Below are 6,000 nucleotides of genomic sequence, written 5' to 3'. Positions count from 1 at the left end.
CATAAAAGCTTACTCGAAAACAAAAGAAGGAAAACAATGCACTCTATGCTTTCAAATATTCTGTATGGCTGTTGATCCTGCCCATACACTCCAGCCTGTACGCTCACTTAAATGCACTCGTCTCTTTAGAAGTCACAATGAACCCGTTTTGACTAGTGATAAGCAAGTGAATCATCTGCATATTTAAGGTCAGACCAAAAAAGTCTCAAGTAAATCGTAGAGAGTGCACGGGAGCGGCTTGTGACAAAAACTGTGATGATGAAGATGAGACAAACAGAAAGACCGAAAAGAACGTTTTTCAAAATTCCTTTTGAAATAAATGCTGATCGGACTCATGTCTGGTTATCTCTATTTGACATCAGAAAACACACCTTATTTTATAACATTTTAGACTAAAACCAGCCAGATGGATCCCCAATTTGCTCAAGTTTGACTATGATTCTAGCTCCCTGTCTTGACTAAAGCTACATTAAAATGTTCACAAAGTCTTATATTGCCGGGTGACACTAAAAGGATCCTTCAAGACTACAATGTCCATAGTTTTTGTCGGCTAAAGATGGGAAGAAGTTATCTAAATATGACTGACATGGACTTTTGATCTCATGATTATGACAGAACTCTACCGATTGATGGCTTGACAAAGAGCCCGACCTTCTAAGAAATCAAGAAGAAGCAGTTGGATATATCCAAGTCACACAGGCCCCACTGGTGGGCTTTAGGGGACATCGGAGCCCGATGCCCTTGCTGCGCATCTGGCCAGCTATGGCTCAGGAGGTAGAGCGGGTCATCCACTAATCAGAAGGTCGTTGTTGGGTGGACAAGATACTGAACTCCACATTGCCCCTGATGTGGCGTGTGTGTGTGTGTGTGTGTGTGTGTGTGTGTGTGTGTGTGTGAATGGGACGTATGAATGTGTGTGTGTGAATGGGTGAATGTGGCATCTAGTGTAAAGTGCTTTGAGAGGTCGGTAAGACTACAAAAAGCACTATATAAGTGCAGTCCATTTACCATCTGCTTTCATAGTGCAGTCTGCCTGTAGTTCCACGGGAAAACTCGGAAATGGATAAACCTGGGGGAAAGTATGCACTTCATAGGCTACGTGTGATTTCATATGGAGTTTATCAAACAGAGCAACAGAAACAGGATTTTTTCCGGCCTAAAAGATCATTATGACAGTATGAATAATTATTACACAGACCTTGCAATTTGACTTGTGACGAAAATTAATCTGTGAGAAAGATCCTTTATTTTACTACTTTGTCAGTGCGATTTCCGTTCTATAAAACGTGTTTCTATAGGTGAGCACATTCCCCAGTTAAGTTTTGCCAAATTGTACTTTTTGCGTGCTCGTATGCATCTTTTAAGCCCCTGTGACATGTATATAAATTAATCATTTTTTTGGGCTGATTTCTTACTTTTCTTTGCGGGCTTCCTGTACTTAGTGCTTGTATCAATGCTGTTGCTTTTTTTTTTTTAAATTGAACTCTGCCGCGACTTTGAATCGTTTCCATTAAAGCCATGTGGAATTGCAGTGGTGGCCGGTGTCTGTTGGCACTGTGACAACTTTCATGCCTTTATCAAAGGTAGCTGAGCTTTAGAGGTCTGAGCGGAGCTCAGGGGTGGACAGGCCTCCTGCCAGGCGGCTCCACCTCAGAACTCAGACGGCAAGCTTTGTAAAGACTTTGAAAACAAAGGTCGTAATCAGAAGCTGCGTAGAAGGCCCTGAGCAGCTTCACCTCTACACCGCAGCACATTAAACCCTCAGTGGTCAGCTCAAATCTGAGAATGCTCCAATGTGCCAAGGTCAGGGATTGGCTTTCAACTATCTCTTAATTTCACAAAAAATGACTGTCGACATTAATTCAGATCTTCTTGCATTTCTACTGACCAGTGTATATAGGCCAGTACGCGTAGACTGTAAGCATTGCATGGCCAACGGTAACGCTTCTGTGTCACTGATTTCACTGATGCTCCTAAATGTAGCAGGTTGCTGCTGTGTCATCACAGGCAGTTGCGAAGTGAATGTATTTTAATGCAACTGTTCTACTGTACAGCTGTAGAAACGCACTTATTTTAGACTTCTAGAAGTGGATATCCTTACTTATTACCGTCAGTTTCAGATTTAGTCCAACTTTGCACTCAGATGTTTTCAAGACCAGGATCTTAACACAACACGTAATCATTTTTCCCAGCATCCTGCCACATCACCATCGCAGGGATACTTTCCTTGTCTGATGTTTTTCCCACGCACATGTACGCACGTAAAATCCATGTTAGAAACGCGGTCAAATGAATATATGGCCAAGAAATCAGGTTTCTCCCAGCAGGAATCTGCCTGTGTTAACTTGATTTTTCTAATCCATTGTACCGATGAACTAGTGACAGTAACGCGGTTACTTAACTGCCTGTGGACACATTGCCTAATGGTGTGTTGTGTTGGTGCACTTGCTTATGTAAACGGGAGAAGTGGAACCTGTAACCACTGTCGCTGTTCGTCATTGTGAAATACTGATCCACTATCTGCGGTTTCTGGCATTTTTAGTGTTCACAGTCTCTTTAACTAAACTTTCAAATGATGCTCATTTGCTTGTTTATTGCATGGCAGAGAAATTATTTATATAACCCTGAATGCCCCTGGACCCTACGCCCATGCTGTTTTCCTCACACTCGTTGAGAACGGATTGCAATTTACAGAATAGGCTGAGCACTCTTTGAAGTTCTACAAGTGATAGATGCAATTTTTTGCTATAACACAATACTCAGGGGTACTTAATGGCTCACCTGTCACAACACGGCATTTGGAGTATTGCTTTTATCCATTTTTGCCACAAGTGAAAAGGTGCTTCTAGCTGAAACAATGGTGGGCCCCCTTATAAAAGTACATCTTTTATTATTTTACATTCCTATGTTCTTTGCCAATGACATTATTGTTGTTCTTTCAGCAATATGAGGGTTGTTGACCATTTCATACGAGTTTGCTGTCATGTTAATACCAGCTCTGTAGGAAACTGTGTCAAATGACTCCACAGTTTGTTTATTTGACACTGCAGCAATGTTGTGAAAATGAAACCTGGTATTGCTCTGCTGATGCTGAAAATCTGAAAGAAAAAAAAGTGCAAGAAAAAGAAGGACGGGAAGAAAAAGAATGGCTCAGAGTGCAAGAGTCCTGACACTAGGGCAGAATTACTTGTCCGCCTTCGGCTCTGCTTCCCTGCCTAGCAGACTTACTTCTGATTAAACATCCCCAGAATTTAACTTAATTACCTTGAGGGATAATCAGGATCTCTTAAATATCATTTAAAGGTTGCAATTGCCGTGCTTGCCAATGTAAACCCAACCATCTATCCTAATAGGCACAGACCAATTATCTCACTATTATCTCCTTGTCTTTTTATTTGCTCTTATCCTGTTTTTTAGTGATTTATGAACATACTCTGACATCCAGCTCTTAAGCTTACACTGGAGAGAAAGTCACAAAAAAGCAAATGCAGGATGTAGTAGTGCAGGTTATTCCTTCTGTTATGATGAGAGAAAGGAAGACGGATAGAAAAAGGCAGAGCGAGGAGGTAGAGCACTTCATTGACTGACAGGAACCGGAACAGCCATTAGCCTCAAGTCTTATGAGACAACCACGGGGTGATTTCAATTACCCTGCTCTACCCCAGCAGGAAGAGTCTACAAATGGATAAAAGAATATTTTGGGCAGAGTGATAGAAGTGGAGGGACGTATATTTTATCGAACCAGACATTACTCCCTTCCTGTTCCGCAACAATGTGGTTAAACAATAACAGCTGAAGAAGGGAAATGTAGAGGAGGCACAGGAGAAGAGAACCAACTGGGTTCTGTACGTTGGTATCTAAAAAACAGTTCAAGTACCACCTCCGCTTTCATTTGACCTTCCAATGCCTTTCAGGGACATTCATCTCTACTGGCACCAGCCCAAAAGTTAGTCTCTACTGCTCTTTGTGCTTCATACTGCATGATGTTTTCATATGGAGAGCTACCACTAATTCATCATCAGTACTCACTTCACTTTTTAAGGGCTTTTTCTAGCTCTGTTCCACTAACATCACATTAATTTGTCACCCGCTTGCTGGTTTTATAGAAAGATCACCGTGCACAATTAAAACAAGGGCACCGGCATGATCGGTAAACAGTCTATTGAATGTATTAATCCAGTTTTTGAGCAGGGATAATATGCGTGAATATGCGTGCAAATCTTTTTTCACCGACTTCAACTTAAATGCACTTTGACATGCAGATTTGCAACAATGACCAATAATAAACGTTCTTGACAATTTTGGCCTTTTTGGTAATGGAGAGTCCGAAACAGAAGAAGCCCATTAGCTCTAGTTTTATATAACCCTGCTCTGTCGGAGTAGAAACTACTCCACAGAAGAGCCACTTTTTGAAGACACTTATGCAACATGGCATGAATGCATCTCTTGAATAAGCTGTTAACTTATTGCCCTAGTGACCTAGCTAACAGACAGTTGGCAAGCCAGGAAGATTGCAAAGTTATTGTGACTAGCGCCAGCACTTTTCCGGGGAGGACATTGTGTTGGTGTTTAGCTCACCAACTACAATAATTCTCAAACTATCCCTATAAGCAGTCGCTTTGTTTCCAAGTTTCCAGCCACACCTTCTCTTCTGGATGCATGGATATTCCACTTTGGCACTTACTGTAGTCTGCCCAGGAAGCCAACCGCCGCAGCCAAAACGAGCTGTACATGAGGGCTGAAGGGCAATACACGATGGCCCTATCACGTAGCGTCCTGTGATTTGACCCATGTCATCTGATGCCCATAGCACACACCAGATGAGCCATACACATAGAAAAAGTAGTGAAGGTACAGTCGTCAGGATGTACCAGCCCAGGGAGATGATGTGTGGTGCCCTCAAGAGTGACATTGTCTCTACTTCAAGAGATTAATATTTGATGCATCACAACTGGAGGACTGTCAGATGTCCATTTTGTGGGATTACTCCGTCTCCTCTGCCTTTCCCAGGGAATGGGCACCAGTCAATACTTGTGCTGCACAGTGCACAGCAGGTTTCATTTGTTGTATCTCTGCCTAGCACAAATGGGTGGTGGGTTAGTGGCTTCTCCGCAGGCAAATAAAAATACCTCAATCCGGGCAAAATAAACCAAGCAACAGACTTAGAAGCCTCTAAGAAGCCACCTTTCTTCTTTTTTGTTGTTGTAATGGCAAATAGTAGAATCTGTATATCCTGAATGGCTGGGGACTTCAGAACTGGTTAGTCTACTGTGCTGTTATTTCCACTTACCATGTATCTGGGATTGTGTATCTTGCCTATTGGATTAATGTTTTGACTGAGGGGATACATGTTTTGGGGCCATGTAGTTGTATTTTTCAGGGTTTTAGGTTAGTTTTATGTATTCTGTTGTTGCAAATGTATTTGTACATGCAGTGCCTGGAACCTTATTCACAAGCTTCTCTAGCTTATCGGGGTTTCCCATTTTCACCTATTCTTCTTATGTTTTGTATGATTTTTATTTACTTGTACTTTATTCAGATCTGTGTGAAATAAAAATGAAATGAATAGAAAAAAGAGAATGGCGTAAGATGGTGGCTCATTAATTATCTGAACCAATATACCATTCATGGTAATTATACATATTTCTACATCCATTTGCGCTGCGTTTGTATACTTGGCTTGTGTAGGTAAGTATTTTTATCGTACAAAGAATTCTTAAGGCGTAAAGCAGAAGATCCAGAAACCCAGGACTTGAGTGAAGATGTCTCTTCGCGACTGTTTCATGCATCTCAAAAGACACTGTGATTTGAGCAGACCCCTTTATGTTCCTGTTTCAGGTGCTTGCATGCATCTGAAGCCTCTAGTGATATTTATTCATGACAACCTGTTCCTTTACACCAGGCACATCACACGGGTTTGCTCTCCCAGCATCCAAAGAGACAGCTGTCACCGTGACGGTATCACCGCTGTGGCTGAGCTGTGCAGTAGTTGAGTTGGTA

The 6,000-nt window shown here is 41.8% G+C and overlaps 1 protein-coding gene across 5 annotated transcripts in view; it reads left to right on the top strand.

Moving 5' to 3' along the window:
• The window catches only part of cadm1a (cell adhesion molecule 1a), a 374,105-nt gene that overhangs the window by 296,291 nt on the left and 71,814 nt on the right, over positions 1-6,000 (top strand). The window lies entirely within an intron of this gene.

Source organism: Xiphias gladius, chromosome 17 (genome assembly GCF_016859285.1).
Source record: "Xiphias gladius isolate SHS-SW01 ecotype Sanya breed wild chromosome 17, ASM1685928v1, whole genome shotgun sequence".
NCBI classification, from domain to species: Eukaryota; Metazoa; Chordata; class Actinopteri; order Istiophoriformes; family Xiphiidae; genus Xiphias; species Xiphias gladius.
This window is presented reverse-complemented; position numbering and strand designations above follow the sequence as displayed.